General features: G+C 48.6%; 1 protein-coding gene across 1 annotated transcript in view; it reads left to right on the top strand.

Annotated features, from left to right (window-relative positions):
- Positions 1-13,564: 13,564 nt before the first annotated feature.
- LOC116979198 (ligand of Numb protein X 2-like) overlaps positions 13,565-19,208 on the top strand; it is an 87,622-nt gene continuing 81,978 nt past the window's right edge. Inside the window, exon 1 of the mRNA XM_033030760.1 lies at positions 13,565-13,587. The gene's annotated coding sequence lies outside the window, so the exon portion shown is untranslated. The remainder of the gene's footprint in view (positions 13,588-19,208) is intronic.

Below are 19,208 nucleotides of genomic sequence, written 5' to 3'. Positions count from 1 at the left end.
TTGGTGGAACCAGTCTGTTGCTGAAGGTGCTCCTCAGGTTGACCAGTGTGTCATGGAGGGGGTGAGTTGTATTGTCCAGGATGCTCCGCAGTTTGAGGAGCATCCTCCCCTCCAACACCACTTCCCAAGTGTAATATATGGCATATCATGTGTAGGGACCCACCAATAAAATTCAGGCTGAGCAATTATACAATACAATACAATTCAATTTATTGTCATTTGGACCCCTTGAGGTCCAAACGAAATGCCGTTTCTGCAGCCATACATTACAAACAAATAGACCCAAGACACAACATAATTTACATAAACATCCATCACATTGCTGTGATGGAAGGCCAAAAAAACTTATCTCTCCACTGCACTCCCCCCCCCGATGTCAGAGTCAAAGTCAAAGTCAAAGCCCCCGGCGGGCGATGGCGAATTGTCCCGTGGCCATTAAAGCCACGCCGGGTGATGCAAGGTCGCACACCGGGTCTTGGTGTTAGAGCCCCCGGCGTGCGCTTGCAGAGACCCGCAGCCATTCCAAGCCGTGCGGGGCGGTGCTGTAAGGCCCCTCTCCAGGAGCTCTTCAACCCCGCAACTCGGGCGGGAGAAGTCGCCGCTGCGGAAGCCCCGAAAAGCGGTCTCCCTCCAGGGACCCGCGGGCTCCCGGTGTTACCGTCCGCCAAACCCGCAGTTGCAGCCACCGAAGCTCCGGGGGTCGGGTCGCAGCAGCGTCCACCACAGCTCCACCCGCTCTGGACTCGGCCAGCTCCGCGACGGTGAGGTGAGTAATCGGCACCAGAGCCCCCGGTCTTCCTGTTGGAGGCCGCTCCTCGTTGCAGCCCCAACGACAACGGAGACCCGACAAAGAAAAGGTCGGGTCTCCCGTGCAGGGAGCGATTTAAAAGTTACCCCCAACCCCCCCACACCCCCCCACACACATACCCCAACAAAAATAACAAAAACTACATAAAATAATAAAAACGCAGACGGACTGCAGAGGCCGCTGCTGACGAGAGTCGCGCCGCCTACCGGCTGCTGCACTGACAGAGATGCCTTTTTCCCACTGAAACATCAAACCAAAGCATAACCTGACCTGAGCTACAAAGCTCCAAGGTCTGAAGAAGGGTCTCGACCCAAAACGCCACCCATCCCTTCTCTGCAGAGATGCAGCCTGTCTCGCCCAGTTACTCCAGCATTTTGTACCTATCCAAGGTCTCAATACATCACAGTGCTTGTGGCACGGTGGCGCAGCGGTAGAGTTACTGCCTTACAGCGCCAGTGACCCGGGTTCGATCCCGACTACGGGCGCTGTCTGTACGGAGTTTGTACGTTCTCCCTGTGACCTGCGTGGGTTTTCTCCGAGATCTTCGGTTTCCTCCCACACTCCAAAGACGTGCAGGTTTGTAAGCTAATTGCCTTCTGTAAATTGTCCCTAGTGTGCAGGCTCGTGCTAGCGTACGGGGTGATCGCTGGTTGACGCCGACTCGGTGGGCCGCAGCGCCTGTTTCCGCGCTGTATCGCTAAAGTCTCAAGCCTTTCATCTCCCTAGGCCAAGATCAGACTTGATTTCGGAGACACGGGAGGAAACCAGAGCACCCGGAGGAAACCCACGCTGTCACAGCGAGAACATGCAAACTCCCCACAGACAGCACCCGAGGCCAGGATCGAACCTGCGTGTCTGGTGCTGTGAGGCAGCAGCTCCACCAGCCGCTCTGAAGATAAATGAATGCCAATTCCCCAACTGAACTCTCTAAAGAAAGATAAATATTTGCAAAGATTATATACTGATAACTCCTAAAATACTTTCATGATGTTCTGTAATTTATGGGTGGAATACAAGGCAGCGTTCTACATTATGTTCATTTAACCTCCATATAGATCAGTGGGTGACATTACGTTTTGTTCTATAGCCCAATTTATGTTCATATGAATTAAATATAATACTATGCAGCTGGAAAGATAGACATTTAAACAAGGGATTTAATACTCATTTGGTCTATTAATCTTGGATAAAAGCTCTGGGACACATTCCAAGTGAGTTATCAATAGGCACCTTGTCGGAGATTTAAGTTAGACGGGTCTATTGTAAAAGAACGGGCTACACAAATAGATTTGTCTGATTCTGTGGACTAAGTATACAGAAGGAAATTCCCAGATGTTCTCTAATACTGGCTGCAAGATAAAGTGTTTAGGAAGTAATAAATACCAGAAAGTTGTCGGTAGGTTCATCCCTCGAAGGCAAACAGAATTCTTCTCACTCAGGATGGAAGGTAGATAATGTAATTTAGGAAGGAAAAAGCCTTGTCAATAGACAATAGGTGCAGGAGTAGGCCATTCGGCCCTTCGAGCCAGCACCGCCATTCAATGTGATCATGGCTGATCATCCCCAATCAGTACCCCGTTCCTGCCTTCTCCCCATATCCCCTGACTCTGCTATTTTTAAGAGCCCTATCTAGAAAGCATCCAGAGAACCTGCCTCCACCGCCCTCTGAGGCAGAGAATTCCACAGACAATTGTCCTCGTTGCACTTCACTGGACAAACAGCGACACGCGTGAAGCAACTCAAATGCTGGTGTTAGCTGCAACATATTAAACTTTGATTCTATTTTTTGTCCAAAGGAAAAGTTGGCACAGCGGTAGAGTTGTGGCCTTACAGTGCCAGAGACCCGGGTTCGATCCTGACTATGGGTGCTATCTGTACGGAGTTTGTACTTTCACTCTGTGACTGCGTGGGTTTTCTCTGGGTGCTCCGGTTTCCTCCCACAGTCCCAAAGACATGCAGGTCTGTAGGTTAATTGGCTTCGGTAAAATTGTAAATTGTCCCTAGTGTGTGTAGGATAGTGCTAGTGTAGTGCTGGTGCTAGACTGGATAGACTTGGTTTGTACTCGCTAGAATTTAGAAGATTGAGGGGGGATCTTATAGAAACTTACAAAGCTAGATGCAGGATGATTGTTCCTGATGTTGGGGAAGTCCAGGACAAGGGGTCACAGTTTAAGGATAAGGGGGAAATCCCTTAGGACCGAGATGAGGAAACCATTTTTCACACAGAGAATGGTGAATCTGTGGAATTCTCTGCCACAGAAGGTAGTTGAGGCCAGTTCATTGGCTATATTTAAGAGGGAGTTAGATGTGGCCCTTGTGGCTAAAGGGATCAGGGGGTATGGAGAGAAGGCAGGTACAGGATACTGAGTTGGATGATCAGCCATGATCATATTGAATGGCGGTGCAGGTTCGAAGGGCCGAATGGCCTACTCCTGCACCTATTTTCTATGTTTCTATGTACGGAATGATTGCTGGTCGGCGCGGACGTGGTGGGCTGATGGACTTTTTTTCCGCACTGTATCTCTAACGTCTCAAAAATGAGTTCCAACAGGGAGCCGGGTGAGCAAGCAGAAGCTCAGAAAAGTGGCCAGGAATTGGTCATGATACAGCTGAGAGGACTTTGGATTGACCACAAATGGAGCATTGCGTGCAGTTCTGGTCGCCCCATTAGAGGAAGGATGTGCTGGCTTTGGAAGGGTGCGGAGGAAGTTTACAAGAATTAAGTGGCTTTCTCTGCCACAGAAGGCAGTGGAGGCCAATTCACTGGATGGTTTCAAGAGAGAGTTAGATTTAGCTCTTAGGGCTAAAGGAATCAAGGGATAGAAACATAGAAACATAGAAAATAGGTGCAGGAGTAGGCCATTCGGCCCTTCAAGCCTGCACCGCCATTCAATATGATCATGGCTGATCATCCAACTGAGTATCCTGTACCTTTCTTCTCTCCATACCCCCTGATCCCTTTAGCCACAAGGGCCACATCTAACTCCCTCTTAAATATAGCCAATGAACTGGCCTCAACTACCTTCTGTGGCAGAGAATTCTAGAGATTCACCACTCTCTGTGTGAAAAATGTTTTCCTCATCTCGGTCCTAAAAGATTTCCCCCTTATCCTTAAGAATTTTGTAAGTTTCTATAAGATCCCCCCTCAATCTTCTAAATTCTAGCGAGTACAAACCGAGTCTATCCAGTCTGGGGAAAAAGCAGGAACGGGGTACTGATTTTGGATGATCAGCCATGATCATATTGAATGGGGTGGAAGATTGCAACCTTCACGTGGTCCGCCCTGTTTCGACTAATGTAATCAACCCGACGTGCACAAACAAGATCAAATAGAACAAGTTGACCTCCAACTTTAGGCTGTGCACGCCATTCGCAAGAAGAAGCAGACCATATAGAATGGCGGTACTGACTCGATGGACCGAATGGCCTCCTCCTGCCCCCATTTTCTATGTTTCCATGTTTCTACGATGCCTGCATTAGGAGTTTTAGCCACAGGGAGAGGTTAGATAGACTTGGGTTGTTTTCTCTGGGACGGCAGAGGTTTTGGGGAGACCTGATAGAATTCTATAATATTACGGGAGGCAAGATAGTGCGGAAACCTTTACTCAGGATGGAAAGTTGAAATCCTTTTGGAGTGTGGGAGGAAACCGGAGCACCCGGGGAAAACCCACGCAGTCACGGAGAGAGCGTACAAACTCCGTACAGACAGCACCCGTAGTCAGGATCGAACACGGATCACCGGCGCTGTGAGGCAGCAACTCTACCGCTGCGCCACCTACAATCTATCATCCTTCAAGTCCAGAAATGTCCCAATTTCGAGCTTGGGGATGCAGGGGCATGTGCAGAGGATGTTGGCAGTAAACAGGAGGAAAAACAGTGCCGGAAGGAACAGCAGATGCCAGTTCAAACCCCGAAGACAGACACACAAAGCTGGAGTAACTCAGCGGGTCAGGCAGCATCTCTGGAGAGAAGGAACGGGTGACGTTTTGGGTAGGGACCCTTCTTCAGACTCGATCGGTGAGGTTTCGGGTCGAGACCATTAACAGAGTGCAAATAGGTCTGGTGAAATTCATAGCAAGAAAACTAGAAATACTTGGCTTTTGGGCAGAATCAGAGCAGAAGACGTTCCGGGCTGGAGGTATAATGTGTGAATGTAAATAGGTACAGCTTGTTAAACAGGATTAGCGAGCTGCAGGTGCAATTACTCACTCAGGATGATGTTGTCTTGGTAATAACAAAGACTGGGCTAAAAATAGGGCAAGAGTGCGTTCTAAATATTCCTAAATAAAAAGTCCAAGCAAGCTTGGAGGGGGAGGGGAAGAGGAAGAGAAGAAAGAGAGAGTGCGACAGTATTGACGAAGGAGAATGTTTTTTAAGGCAGAGATAGATAGATTCTTGTTTAAGAAGGAACTGCAGATGCGGGAAAAATCGAAGGTAGACAAAAATGCTGGAGAAACTCAGCGGGTGAGGCAGCATCTATGGAGCGAAGGAATAGGTGACGTTTCGGGTCGAGACCCTTCTTCAGACTGAGTGTGTGTTCTAAATGCTGCCTCACCCGCTGAGTTTCTCCAGCATTTTTGTCTGTCTTAGATAGATTCTTGATTAGTACGGGTGTCAGAGGTTATGGGGAGAAGGCAGGAGAATGGGGTTGAGAGGGGAAGATAGATCAGCCATGATGGAATGGCGCAGACTCGATGGGGCCAAATGGTCTAATTCCACTCCTACCTCTTATGAATTTATGAATTTATAATCTCCATTTTACAGTATGAACAATTCACTTCCATTCCGCAATGTGAACAATGGGATCTCAAAAAAAGCCACAAAGTGCTGGAGTAACTCAGCGGGTCTGGCAGCATCTCTGGCGAGCATGGATAGGTGCTATTTCAGGTCGGGATTCTTCTTCATAATGTCTGAGGAAGGCTCGTGACTCTTAACGCCACCTATCCATGTTCTCCAGAGATGCTGCCTGACCCGCTGAGTCACTCCAGCACTTTGTGTTCTCTTTTGTATTGGGATCACATGGTTTTCAAAACGGGGACAACTTTAACCTCTGCAGCGCAGTTCCACTGCAGAGGTTATCACCTTCTCCACAGCCAACAACGGACCTTTGTGGGCTCCACCTTTCCTTGATCATCGTTGCCGGCTTTGCTTTGGTCTTTTCATACCTTTCAATCGTTTGCTCTTTGTACCTTTCCACCCCTCTCCCCCGACTCTCAGTCCGTAGATGGGTCTCGACCCAAAACATCATCTATTCCTTTTTTCGTCAGAGATGCGGCCTGGCCGGCTGAGTTGCTCCTGCAATTTGTGTCTATCTTTGGTGTAAACCAGCAACTGCAGTTCCTTTCTACACTTTTAGCAAATATAGACAATAATTAGGTGCAGGATTAGGCTATTTGGCCCTTCGAGCCAGCACTGCCATTCAATGTGATCATGGCTGATCATCCACAATCAGTACCCCGTTCCTGCCTTCTCCCCATATCCCCTGACTCCGCTATTTTTAAGAGCCCTCTTAAATCTAGCTCTCTCTTGAAAGCATCCAGAGAACCTGCCTCCACCGCCCTCTGAGAGGCAGTGAATTCCACAGACTCACCACTCTCTGTGAGAAAAAATGTTTCCTCGTCTCCGTTCTAAATGGCTTACTCCTTATTCTTAAACTGTGGCCCCTGGTTCGGAACTCCCCCAATATAAGAGTCAGTGCTCTTGAATTCGAAGCTGATCAACTTGTTTTACGAAGTGGAACCTTTTTGTGACAATGTACCATTATTTTGTACGCAGACACAAAAAGCTGGAGTGACTCAGTGGGTCAGGCAGCATCTCCGGAGAAAAGGAATGGGTGACGTTTCGGTTCAAGACCCTACTTCAGCATCACCTATGCCTTTATTCCAGCATTTTGTACATACCCTCGGTTTAAACCAGCATCTGCAGTTCCTGGCGGTCTGAAGGAGGGTCTCGGCCCGAAAGGTCACCCATTCCTTCTCTCCAGAGATGCTGCCTGTCCCGCGGAGTTTAGTTTAGGTTTGGTTTAGATATAAAGCACGGAAACAGGCCCTTCAGCCCACTGAGTCCATGCTGGCCAGCGATCCCCGCACACTAACACTATCCTACACACACTAGGGACAATGTACATTTACACCAAGCCAATTAGCCTACAAACCTGTACGTCTTTGGAGTGTGGGAGGAAACTCACTTGGTCGCGGGGAGAACGCACAAACTCTGTACAGACAGCACCCATGGTCGGGATCGAACCCGCGTCTCTGGTGTTGTAAGTGCTGTAAGGTGGCAACTCTACCGTGCCCCCCCTTTTGCTCCAGCATCTTGCATCTATCACCTGCGGTTCCTCCCGGCACGCACTATCATCTTGCACTGGATCACAGGAATACCATTTTATATCCTTTAAAAAAAAATCCAGATGGGATGAGGGCTTCCCTCATTCAATGGTCACCGGGGGAGTTGTTCTGAAGAAAGTAATCGAGTGGTCAGTGGCTGCTTGGCAGGACTTGAGTGCCTCGATGCGCCTGGACATAAGCAGATGTTGGCTGCTCTTTTGTTCGGCCGAGCAGAGATGGATCATTTATCTGCTGTCATCTGTTTTTACGACTGGCAATAAACCCCCCTGGGCTGGAGCAACCTGTGGCGCACCTGTGCCTTGGAAGAGCTCGATAATCAAATGTCCTTCTGGGACACAGCTGAAGGGCCGGTAATAGCAGTGCAGTGAGCTGCAACCCGAGGGCTGAATGGGAAAGGAGGAAGGGTGTCTCCATGAGGAAGGGGGAAGTGTGGCTCAAACCAGGCAAAGGTCTTTCACTGCATGAAGACTAATTACTTCACTGTTTGCCCCCAATCCTCTTCCGATGTTTTAAAGCAGGTAATTAGAGAAAGGATGTCAGACTATGCTTTCAAGAGAGAGCTAGATAGCAAAGATCCTGTAGCGAGCAAGATGGTCCACTCGACGAAAAAGACATAGTACGGTCATGGGTAATTTTCGGCCCCATTTCCATAACCGGCTTCCGTCTCCGCACCAAAGATCCCACAGCGGAGCAAAGATACTAGTGCGGAGACGGGAGACGGTTACGAAACATCCTCGTAAAAATAAAAGTTATTTGGTAAAAATCTTCTCCTCATTTTCAGAATTATAATTTATTAATACAAACTGTTCCCCCGCAACGTTGATTACACTGCGGGTCGGGTCGGGTCCAGTTACGGAAATGGATGAAAAAAAGGCCCACGTTCCGCTCCGTTGCGTACTACACATCAGCCCATTGCATTTAGCAGGAGTGGTCTATCTTGCTCCGCTATAGGATCTTTGCTAGATTAGGGCTCTTAAAGATAGCGGAGTCAGGGGATATGGGGAGAAGGCAGGAACGGGGTACTGATTGGGGATGATCAGCCATGATCACATTGAATGGCTCGAAGGGTTGAATGGCCTACTCATGTGTCTATTGTCTATGCTGAACGCAAAATGAAATAAAAGTACTTTAAATAATTAGTTCAATATTTAGTTTAGTTTATTGTCACGTGTACCGAGGTACAGTGAAGTTAGTTCATTTGCAGGTACAGTGAAAAGCTTTTGTTGCGTGCTTACTATGGGGGTAGGACTTGACAAGCATAGGCTTCTTCCTATCCCTTTTCGAACGAGTCTAATGTGTAATATGTTGAAATTGGTTTTTGAATTTTTAATTTATGTATGTACATATATGTTATGTATATGTGTATATGTGTATATGTAAGTATGTATATATGTACATGTATATGTATGTATGTGTGTATGTATTTATGTATATATATAATTTTCCTTTTATTTATTCATTTTCATCTTTTCTTTTCTTCTTTTTTTTTAATCGTTCGAAATAAAAGATATCATTCATTCATACCCGTCAGCGGAAAGACACTTCATATTTACAATCGAGCCGTCCACAGTTAATAGATACACGATCCACGTCACCTATTCCTTCTCTCCAGAGATGCTGCCTGTCCCGCTGAGTTACACCAGCTTTTTGTGTCCATCTTTGGTTTAAACCAGCACCTGCAGTTCCTTCCTATCCTGTCTTGAACTGAGAAGCTGGAGGAAAAAGAAATATTTTTATACCAACAAAAATATGAACTGTATATGTAATTAAAAAAAATATACAGATAAGGACATGTTTGGAAGGATATGGACAGGTGGGACGAACTACTTTTTTTTTTTTTTTTTTTTTTAAATAGTTTTTAGTGAGTCCTGTTTTTTTGTTTGTAGGGGATATGGTCTTTTAATGTGGGGGGGTAGGTGTTACTTTATTTATAGGTCCCTACCTGGTCGGTGTGGCAGCCTTTTTTCCGGGCTGCCCGTCGACCCGTCCTCGTGGCCTACCAGCGGGCTTGGAGCGCCGTTTCTTGGCGGGAACCACCCAGCACCTCGGCCTGGGTGGCGGCACAGCATTGGAGCGCTGGAGCGGAGCGGAGCGGGCGATGCCTTGCCTGGGTCGCCGCGCTGGAGCTCTGGCGAGCTGGACCGCCGTGAGCAACATCTCCGGGCTGCGGGTTTGCGGAGCGGAGAGGCGGCGTGCGTAGAGGCGGCAAGGCGGCAGTGAGGAGAGCGGTCGCCGACTTTTTCATCTGGAGCCTAGGAGCGCCAAACCGGCGCGGCCTTGTCGGCTTCGGCAGCCGCGGGCTCCAACCAAGAAGCGGCCGTTCCAAGTGGCCCAGCCGCCGAAAGGACTCTCCCGACGCCGGGGCAAGACCACCCGGTGAGAACGGCCAGGGACATCGGGCCTCCGTAGAGGCAATTGCGGTGGCCAAAATAGGCCTGACTTTGGGGTGAACATGGGGTGGGGACTGGACATTGTGCCTTCCCCCACAGTGGTAACCACTGTGGGGGGATGATTTTTTTGTCAAATTGTAGTCCTGTAGGTCTGTGTCCAAGATGGCTGCCGTGAAGAGAGAGTGGACGCTGGCGCGCTTTGGCTGCCGCTGCTCTCTTTTCACACTGTTTTTAATTTTCTGTTTTTGGATTGAATTCTGGTTTTAATTTGTGTCACTGTGATGTCTTTAATTACTTGTTTTATTCCGATTATATGTTTTTATTCCGATTACTATGTAAGGTGTCCTTGAGATGTATGAAAGGCGCCCATTAAATAAAATTTATTATATTATTATTATTACACTAGTCCCACTACACAAGATCATTGACTGGATGTGTTGCAATCCTTCGTCTGTCCACCAGGTGTCTGCATGGCCTTGTTTTCTGGGCACATTACAGTCTGTTGTGATTGAAGCTATCAAACAGCTTTTTACCAAAACTGAGCATACCGACTCAATGGATGTTGTGCCAATATCCATTATGTCCCAGTTCACACTGTACATGAAAAATACAGGTCTTATTACAACCACAATATTTAATTATCTAATCCCTAACCAGTCTGAAGAAGGGTCTCAACCCGAAATGCCACCCATTCCTCCTATCCAGAGATGCTGCCTTATTCCCACTGTGAAGGAAGGCACCAAAGTCAGTCATCTTCCTCTGATGTTCACCCGTGGTCGGGGCCTCCGGAGCCCTCCGCAGTTGCCGCTACGGGCAGCCCGCCGCTCAGGACCGCTCGCCGGGTTGTTGAAACTCCGACGTCGGGACTGGAGGCCAACCTCAGCGGCTAGGACCTCCGAATCGGCCGCTTCCTTAAAGTGGAGATTGGTAGGTTTGTGATTAGGTAAGGGTGTCTAAAGTTTACGGGGAGAAAGCAGGAGAATGTTGTTCAAAGGGAAAGATAGGTCAGCCATGATTGAACGACAGCGTAGGCTTGTTGGGCCGAATGGCCTAATTCTGCTTTTAAGTCTTATGAAAATCATTTGATAGAATGTCTCATCACCTGACCTTTCAAACAAACAAGCACCAAAATGCCTCAGATTGTGAGGCATTGTGGCTCAGCGGTAGAGTTGCTGCCTTACTGCGCCAGGGACCCGGGTTCGATCCTGACGACTGGCGCTGCCTGTGTGGAATTCGCACGTTCTCCCTATGACCACGAGAATTGGATATGGTAAAAATTGTAAATTGTCCCCAGTGTGTAGGATAGTGCTAGTGTACCGGGGTGATCGCTGGTCGGTGTGGGCTCTCTGCAGTTGTTCAAGAAGGAACTGTAGATGCTGGAAAATCGAAGGTAGACAAAAGTGCTGGAGAAACTCAGCGGGTGCAGCAGCATCTGTGGAGCGAAGGAAATAGGCAACGTTTCGGGCCGAAACCCTTCTTCAGGCTGATGCAGGGGGGGGGGGGGGGGGGGGAAGAAGAAAGGAAGAGGAGGAGCCAGAGGGCTGTGGGAGAGCTGGGAAGGGGAGGAGACAGCAAGGGTTACCAGAAATTGGAGAATTCAGTGTTTATGCCGCTAGGGTGCAGACTGCCCAAGCGGAATACGAGGTGCTGCTCCTCCAATTTGCGGTGGTGCTCACTCTGGCCATGGAGGAGGCCCAGGACAGAAAGGTCGGATTCGGAAAGACCCTCTTCATACATTCACCTAATCATTCCCGGTACTCGAAATACTGTTACTCATTTTCCAAGCCTCTCTCTGTCAGGCCTTCACCTTTTGCAGCTTTCTCCACCCCCCCACGCCCCCCCCCCCCACCCCACCACCCCCACCATTACTATCAGTCTGAAGAAGGATCTCGACCCGAAATGTCACCTATGTAAGACTCCAGCACCAGCAGTTCCTTGTCTCCCGATTCAAATTCCATTGAAGGCTGAATCCTTTCCTTACTTTGAGTAGGAAAGAACTGCAGATGCTGGTTTGTAGACAATAGACAATAGACAATAGGTGCAGGAGTAGGCCATTCGGCCCTTCGAGTCGTTTAAATTGAAGGTAGATACAAAATGCTGGAGTAATTCAGTGGAACAGGCAGCATCTATGGAGAGAAGGAATGGGCGACGTTTCGGGTCGAGACCCTTCTTCAGACTGAAACGTCACCCATCCCTTCTCTCCACAGATGCTGCCTGCCCCGCTGAGTTACTCCAGCATTTTGTGGCTGCCTTTCCTTACTTTCCCCGCCTCTATCTTTTCCTCCCAAATTGGGTTGGGCACGCCCTAACCTCATTCCAAGTGCCCTGTTCATGAATATTTCAACAGTAGGAGGCCCCGCTGTGGTGAAGGTGCGGTTCAGTAGCTTCATGACGCAGTTCCAGGTAAAACTACAAAAGGCATTTGAACACAATGCGACTGTGGCTGTGGCCGGCGCCTCCCATGCGACAGTGTGTTGCCAATGACGTCATCCGTATTTTGCATACACTGCAGATGGTGTTAAAGGAAATCTGTAAACACGTTTCACAGTCATGTCTCATCAACCTTTAGTTTCGAGAGAAACAGGTCTCTTGGCCCACAAGAGGAGGTAGTTGAAGCAGGGACTAACCCAGTGTTTAAGAAGCAATTAGACAGGTGCGTGGATAGGACAGGTTTACAGGGATATGGGCTGAAGCTCATGTGTGTATATATTTATATAATGGTATATGGACACACTTATCTGTTTTGTAGTAAATGCCTACTATGTTCTGTGTGCTTAAGCAAAGCAAGAATTTCATTGTCCTATACAGGGACACATGAGAATAAACTCATTTGAACTTGAGTCAACGCCAAGGCTCACTGGGGGAGGACCACAGTCTTGGGTCCTTCTGTTGCTGGACATGGGAGGGGGGGGGGGGCACGGTGTGGTGGAGACACCCCCCAAAAATAAGAGAAAGGATTCCACGCCAGTAGGCCACACAAAGGGCCAAGGGTGGGTGAGATATGGGTAATGTGTGTAAACAGTATTGAATGTTTGTCTAGCCTCCGAGAATGTTGGATTAATTTTTTGCACAGCTTCTGTATTGTATATATTTATTACTTGAATTAAGTCTATTTTGAAATTTAAAAAAATAGATAGAAAAAATATATGAGCCAAACGCAGGCAGGTGGGACTAGTGAAGATTGGACATGTTGGTCAGTATGGGCAAGTTGGGCCGAAGGGCCTTTTTACACGCGGTCTGACTCTATGACGCCACACCGATCGCTCGTTATCCCATTTTCCCATCCACTCCCTACACACTGGGAACAATTTACAGAGGGCCAATTAACCTACAAACCCGCACGTCTTTGTGATGTGGGAGAAAACCAGAGCACCTGTGGGTAACCCACGCGGTCACTGGGAGAAACATTCTCCACAGATGCTGCCTGACCCGCTGAGTTCCTCCGGCACTTTATGTTTTTCTCAAGATTCCAGCATCTGCAGTTCCTTGTGTCACTTCCCGCAATGAAACAGAGCCGGCATCTCTGGTGATCTAACCATCAATTCAGCAGGGAAATGCAGAACGCACAAACACACACTAGTCATTAGCATGTGGCTACCGCAGAAGGAACTCAGCGGGTCAGGCAGCATCTGGGACAGGTAACATTTCGGGTCAGGACCCTTCTTCAGCAGCTTTTTCAAAAATGTTGGGACTTTTAGACATGCAGTGTGGAAACAGGCCCTTCGGCCCACCGAGTCCGTGCTGACCAGCAATCACCCCGTACGCTAGTACTATCCTGCACACTAGGAACAATTGACCATTTACAGAAGCTAATGAACCAACACACGTCTGCACGTCTTTGGAATGTGGGAGGAAACTGGGGTACCTGGAGAAAACCCACGTGGTCACAGGGAGAACTTACTGTGCAAACATCATACACTCAGCACCCGTAGCCGGGATCGAACCAGGGTCACTCACGCTGCAAGGCAGCAACTCTACCGCTGCGCCACCGTGCCGCTCTCAGGTTTACTCAAGAGAGAGAGAGAGAGAGAGAGTGTTTTTGGTATCAATTTATGTACGGGTTCAACAGACATCAGACGTACAATTACATAAATAAGGAGCAGGTAGATTGAGGTTGGTGTCGGAGCAGAAAGGAATGCTAATGAGTTAAATGCGGAGAGGCAGGATGGCGCAGAGGTAGAGTTGCTGCCTCACAGCGCCAGAGAACCGAGTTCGATCCTGACTACGGCTGCTGTCTGTACGGTGTTTGTACGTTCTCCCCGTGACCGCGCGGGTTTCCCCCACGAGCTCACGCACTCCAAAGGCGCACGGGTTTGTAGGCGCATTGGCTTTGTCAAACAAAATAATGTAAATTGTCCCTAGTTTGTAGGATGGTGCTCGTGTATGGGGTGATCGCTGGTCGGCGCGGACACGGTGGGCCGAAGGGCCTGTTTCCGTCTGTGTCTCTGAAGCCTATAGTGAAGTAAATGGATGAGGTACAATATACCACAAGACTTCATGCATAAGAGAATGATTTACTGTCATAGCGGTTTGCAAAGGTGTTTTAATAGGTAGAAACTCTACTAATAGTCTTCCATCAGCTGCACAGTTCCACCCAGGGAGTGTTTACGCCTTGTTGAGTGAAGGTTGTGCAACGTGAAGGAAGTGGTAATGCTCTGGGGAATCTTTGCTGGAGTGTGCGTTGTGCATATACGTGAAAATGTAACTGAAATAATGCTTGCACAGGTCAGAGAGTCTCAGAGACGAACAGCATGGAAACTGGGCCTCTGGTACAACTTGTCCACGCTGACCAAGATGACCCATCTAAGCTAATCCCACTTGCCTTTCCTCCGAATCCCTCAGGCCTGTGACGTGTTTTATTATAACCCTCGAACTGAAACGTCACCAAATTCCCTCTCTCCAGAGATGGGGCTGCCTGTCCCGCTAAGTTACTCCAGCTTTTTTGTGTCTGTCTTTACGGGTGTCAGGGGTTATGGGGAGAAGGCAGGTGAATGGGGTTTTGAGGGACCCATGTTTGAATGGCGGAGTGGACTTGAAGGGCTGAATGGCCTAATTCTGCTCCCTTCACCTTTGACCTTATAACCATGTGACTGCAGGCATCTACCTGCATTGATGAGCTGAATCCATTTGCGATTTTCACGAGCTGTAAACAAGGAAACATTCTTGATTAAAAGGAAAACAAGGGCTCACTCTGCAACCAACTTGGGTGGAATTCTGTCTCGATGAGCATCAACCTGCACGATTATTTTCCGTTAAGGAAGGAACTGCAGATGCTAGCTTATTTAAACAAAGTGCTGGAGTAACTCAGCGGGACAGGTAGATGGTCGGGACCCTTGTTCAGATTGACAGTCAGGGGAGTGGGAAACTAGAGATATGGAAGGGTAAGGTGTGAAAAGGACAGATAAAAGCAGACGATGATCAAGGAAATGGACAATGGTTCATTGTTGGCTGAGGGGAAGGTGACAACGAGGCCTACAAGGTAAAATTAATCAGGAGGACAGTGAAACTAGTTGGAGAACTAGGGTGGGGAAGTGATGGAGAGAGAGGGAAAGCAAGGGTTACTTGAAGTTAGAGAAGTCAATGTTCATACCGCTGGGGTGTAAGCTGCCCAAGCGAAATACGAGGTGCTGTTCCTCCAATTTGCGTTGGGCCTCACTCTGACAATGGAGGAGGCCCTGGACAGAAAGGTCAGTGTGGGAATGGGAGGGAGAGTTAAAGTGTTTAGCAACCGGGAGATTACGTAGGCCGAGGCGGACTGAGCTGAGGTTTTCAGCGAAACGATCGCCCAGTCTACACTTGGTGTTGCCGATATATGTTGATCGCTCCCGATGGAACATGGGTTTGACAGACCGATAGTTTTGAAGGGTCGCCTGTCCTTTCCCTTCTCAGATGCTGCCTGACATGATGAGTTCCTCCAGCACTTTGTGTTTTGGCAATTAATAAACTACAGTGTTCATACCACCAAATAAACTTTCATAGACTCAAGAAGGGCCAAAGTCAAGGAAGTACTTTGGAAAGATAGTCATTTTCACTTTGCTCTTTCCAGAGAAGTTTTGGCACATTCAAGTCCCCAAAAACTTGAATGTTAAAACTAGAGTTAAAATGAATTCTATTTAATGTTAATAGAAGGATGAATTTGCTGGAGGTTCAGTGGAAAACTCCCTGTCCTTTGTCACAATAGGGCGGCACGGTGGCGCAGCGGTAGAGTTGCTGCCTCACAGCGCCAGAGACCTGGACTCGATCCTGACTACGGGTGCTGTCTGTATGGAGTTTGTACGTTCTCCCCGTGACCTACATGGGCTTTCCCCGGGTCCTCTGGTTTCCTCTCACATTCCACAGAATTGCAGGTTTGTAGGTTAATTGAGTTCTGCAAATTGTCCCTAGATGGTAGGATGGTTTAGTTAAAGATACAGTGTGGAAACAGGCCCACCGAGTCCATGCCAATCATTGATCAGCTATACACAAGTTGTATCCTACACACCAGGAACAATTTACACAAGCCAATTAACCTACAAACCTGCACGTCCCTGGAATGTGGGAGGAAACCGGAGCACTTGGAGAAAACTCTGACTATGGGTGTTGTCTCTACAAAGTCAGTACGTTCTCCCTGTGACCACGTGGGTTTTCTCCGGGTGCTCTGGTTCCCTCCCACATTCCAAAACCGCACAGGTTTGTAGGTTAATTGGCTTCGGCAAAATTGTAAATTAACATATATATAACATATAACAATTACAGCACGGAAACAGGCCATCTCGACCCTTCTATACCGTGCCGAACACATAATCTCCCCTAGTCCCATATACCTGCGCTCAGACCATAACCCTCCATTCCTTTCCCATCCATATAACTATCCAATTTATTTTTAAATGATAAAAACGAACCTGCCTCCACCACCTTCACTGGAAGCTCATTCCACACAGCTACCACTCTCTGAGTAAAGAAGTTCCCCCTCATGTTACCCCTAAACTTCAGTCCCTTAATTCTCAAGTCATGTCCCCTTGTTTGAATCTTCCCTACTCTCAGTGGGAAAAGCTTTTCCACGTCAACTCTGTTTGTCCCTAGTGTGTAGGATAGTGCTAGTGTACGAGGTGATCGCTGGTTGGAGTGGACTCGGTGGGTCGAAGGGCCGGTTTCACACTGTATCTTTAAAGTCAAAAGTACTTTCGGAAGTTCTACCAGCGAGGGCAGACAGGACTTCTTCTTAATGTCTCATCTGACCAAAAAAATGCGTCCAGTATTTCCTGTCAATCAGTATAGAGTTTGGGTTTAAACAAAATACACAAATGCTGGAGTAACTGAATGGGTCGGGCAGCATCTCTGGAGAACACGAGTCAGGAACCTCCTTCAGACTTGCCCGAAACGTCACCCATCCATGTTCTCCAGAGATGCTGCCTGACCACTTTGAACTGCTCCAGCAATTTGTGTCTTATTTTTGTTTAAACCTGCACCTGCAGTTGGTGGTATCTCTGGAACGGGGAACTGATTGGGGATGATCAGCCATGATCACATTGAATAGCTGTGCTGGCTCGATGGGCCGAATGGCCTACTCCTGCACTTATTGTCTATTGTCTATTTTACAGAGCCAGCTGCAGGTGGCCACACGGGTCCCACATCTCCTCCTCCACTCTGGCCGTCCCGCAAACACCTTTAGGGGAATTCTGCTGTTTGCAATAAGTGCAGTGGTCACACAAGTGCCGTGTAAGTCAGGAAGACTGCCTGGTGCCGCAACAATACCCAACCCAGCCTGCCTTGTGTACAGAGTGTGCAGATTATTAAATATCCCCTGGAAAGCTCACAAACACACAGAGTCCAGGTACTGCTTGTCCTGTCCCAAGGTTAAGATTTGGCTGGGCTTCAGATTCCAGCACGCTTTGAACCTCCGTCATCGATAGGGTTTGCCAACTTTCTCACTCCCAAATAAGGGACAAAAGGTCAAAATATACGGGACAAATTCCTGACGGCAATTCGTTGACCGACTCGGCCGTGGCTGGGTGAATGATGAGTTGGCCCCGGGTGCTGGACTGCACATAAAGCCCAGCCGGCGGGCCAGCTGAGGAGTTTTGGCCCGGGCCGCGCGACGTCGCGCGCAAAGTCCAGCACCTCATCCAACTCATGAACCGATGATCGGCCATGAGAAGGAGGGGTGGTGGTGTCGGCGGTAAGCGAAGGTCCGAAGGTCGGACAGCTGGGCCACGGGCGAGGTGCTGCTGCTGCACTCCATGGGCTGCACTACGTCAGGATGAGTGAGGCGGGGCCGGATGCGGCGCTCCGTCCCGGCAGTCCCTTCGTCCCGAGTAGTAGCAGACAAGGTCGGTCCCGTACGGGACTCCTGCACCTATCGTCTATTGTCTATATGCAAAACAGTAACGGAGACAGGCCATTGTTAGCTGTGGTCTATGTAAAAACAAGTTACAGACAATGAGAATTACAGAGAGTAAATACTGTATTCCATGTTGAATTGTGTATCAAGGAACCGCAGATGCTGGTTTACACCGAAGATAGACACAAAATGCTGGAGTAACTCAACGGGACAGGCAGCATCACTGGAATGCAGGAATGGGTGACATTTCGGGTCGAGAGAAACGTCACCCATTCCTTCTCTCCAGAGATGCTGCCTGTCCTGCTGAGTTACTCTGGCGTTTTGTGTCTATCTTCCATGTTGAGTTGCTCTGCATCATGCCTTTCAAGGTTCAGTTCATCCAGTCCATTATACCTCTTGACTGTGGATTATTTGCTACATTCAATTTAATTCCTCCCAGGGCTAATAAAGCAGCACAGTGGTGCCACTGGTAGAGCTGCTGCCTCGAGACGTCAGAGATCCGGGATCGATCCTGACCTCGGCCGCTGTCTGCGTGGAGTTTGCATGTTCTCCCTGTGACCGCGTGGGTTTCCTCCGGGTGCTCTGGTTTCCTCCCACGTCCCAAAGCCCTCTGCAAATTACCCCTGGTGTGTCGGGGGTGGATGAGAGAGTGTTGCAACATAGAATGCAGTGTGAACGGGTGATGGATGGTTGGCGTGAACTCGGTGGGCCGAAGGGCCTGTTTCCATGCTGGATCATTCAATCACATGCTATCAAAATATATTCTCTTGGGCAAAACAGGTGTCCTGATCTGACAGTCTTGCGAGGAAGCCCCCAGCTAGTAAACACTTGTTGCACCAGTGTAATCGACCAATACTTTAGCTGAAGATAGACACAAAAATCTGTAGTCTTCTCCTTGCGTTTGAGGCAGCAGAGGTTACGTTACACCCTCCAGGCACTGTAGCCAGCTCAATGTAGCCGTGAGGTCTACCCCTTCACCAGGGGGGCGGAGGACAGCGCAGTCGATAATGACGTGCTGCGATGTTTGCTGGTCCGCTCCACACACGCAGGCTGCTGATGAATGCAGCCCCTAGCGATGCATGTTGGCGTTGAACCGGCCGACCCCTGTACGGAGCCAGTTCAGGGTGACCCACTCTATGTGGGGCAGGTCCGAGCCGGGTGGGCTGTGTTGTTGGGTGCAACAGTGAATTGCGGAAGTCGCCAAGTCTGTTCCCAGCTAGTTCTCCATGTTCAAGTTCAAGTTCGAGTGAGTTTATTGTCATGTGTCCCTGATAGAACAATGACATTCTTGCTTTGCTTCAGCACAACAGAACATAGTAGGCATTGACTACAAAACACATGGA

The sequence above is a fragment of the Amblyraja radiata genome, chromosome 12 (assembly GCF_010909765.2).
Source record: "Amblyraja radiata isolate CabotCenter1 chromosome 12, sAmbRad1.1.pri, whole genome shotgun sequence".
Taxonomy (NCBI): Eukaryota; Metazoa; Chordata; class Chondrichthyes; order Rajiformes; family Rajidae; genus Amblyraja; species Amblyraja radiata.
Note: the sequence above shows the minus strand (reverse complement) of the source record. Positions and strands in the feature narration are given on the sequence as shown.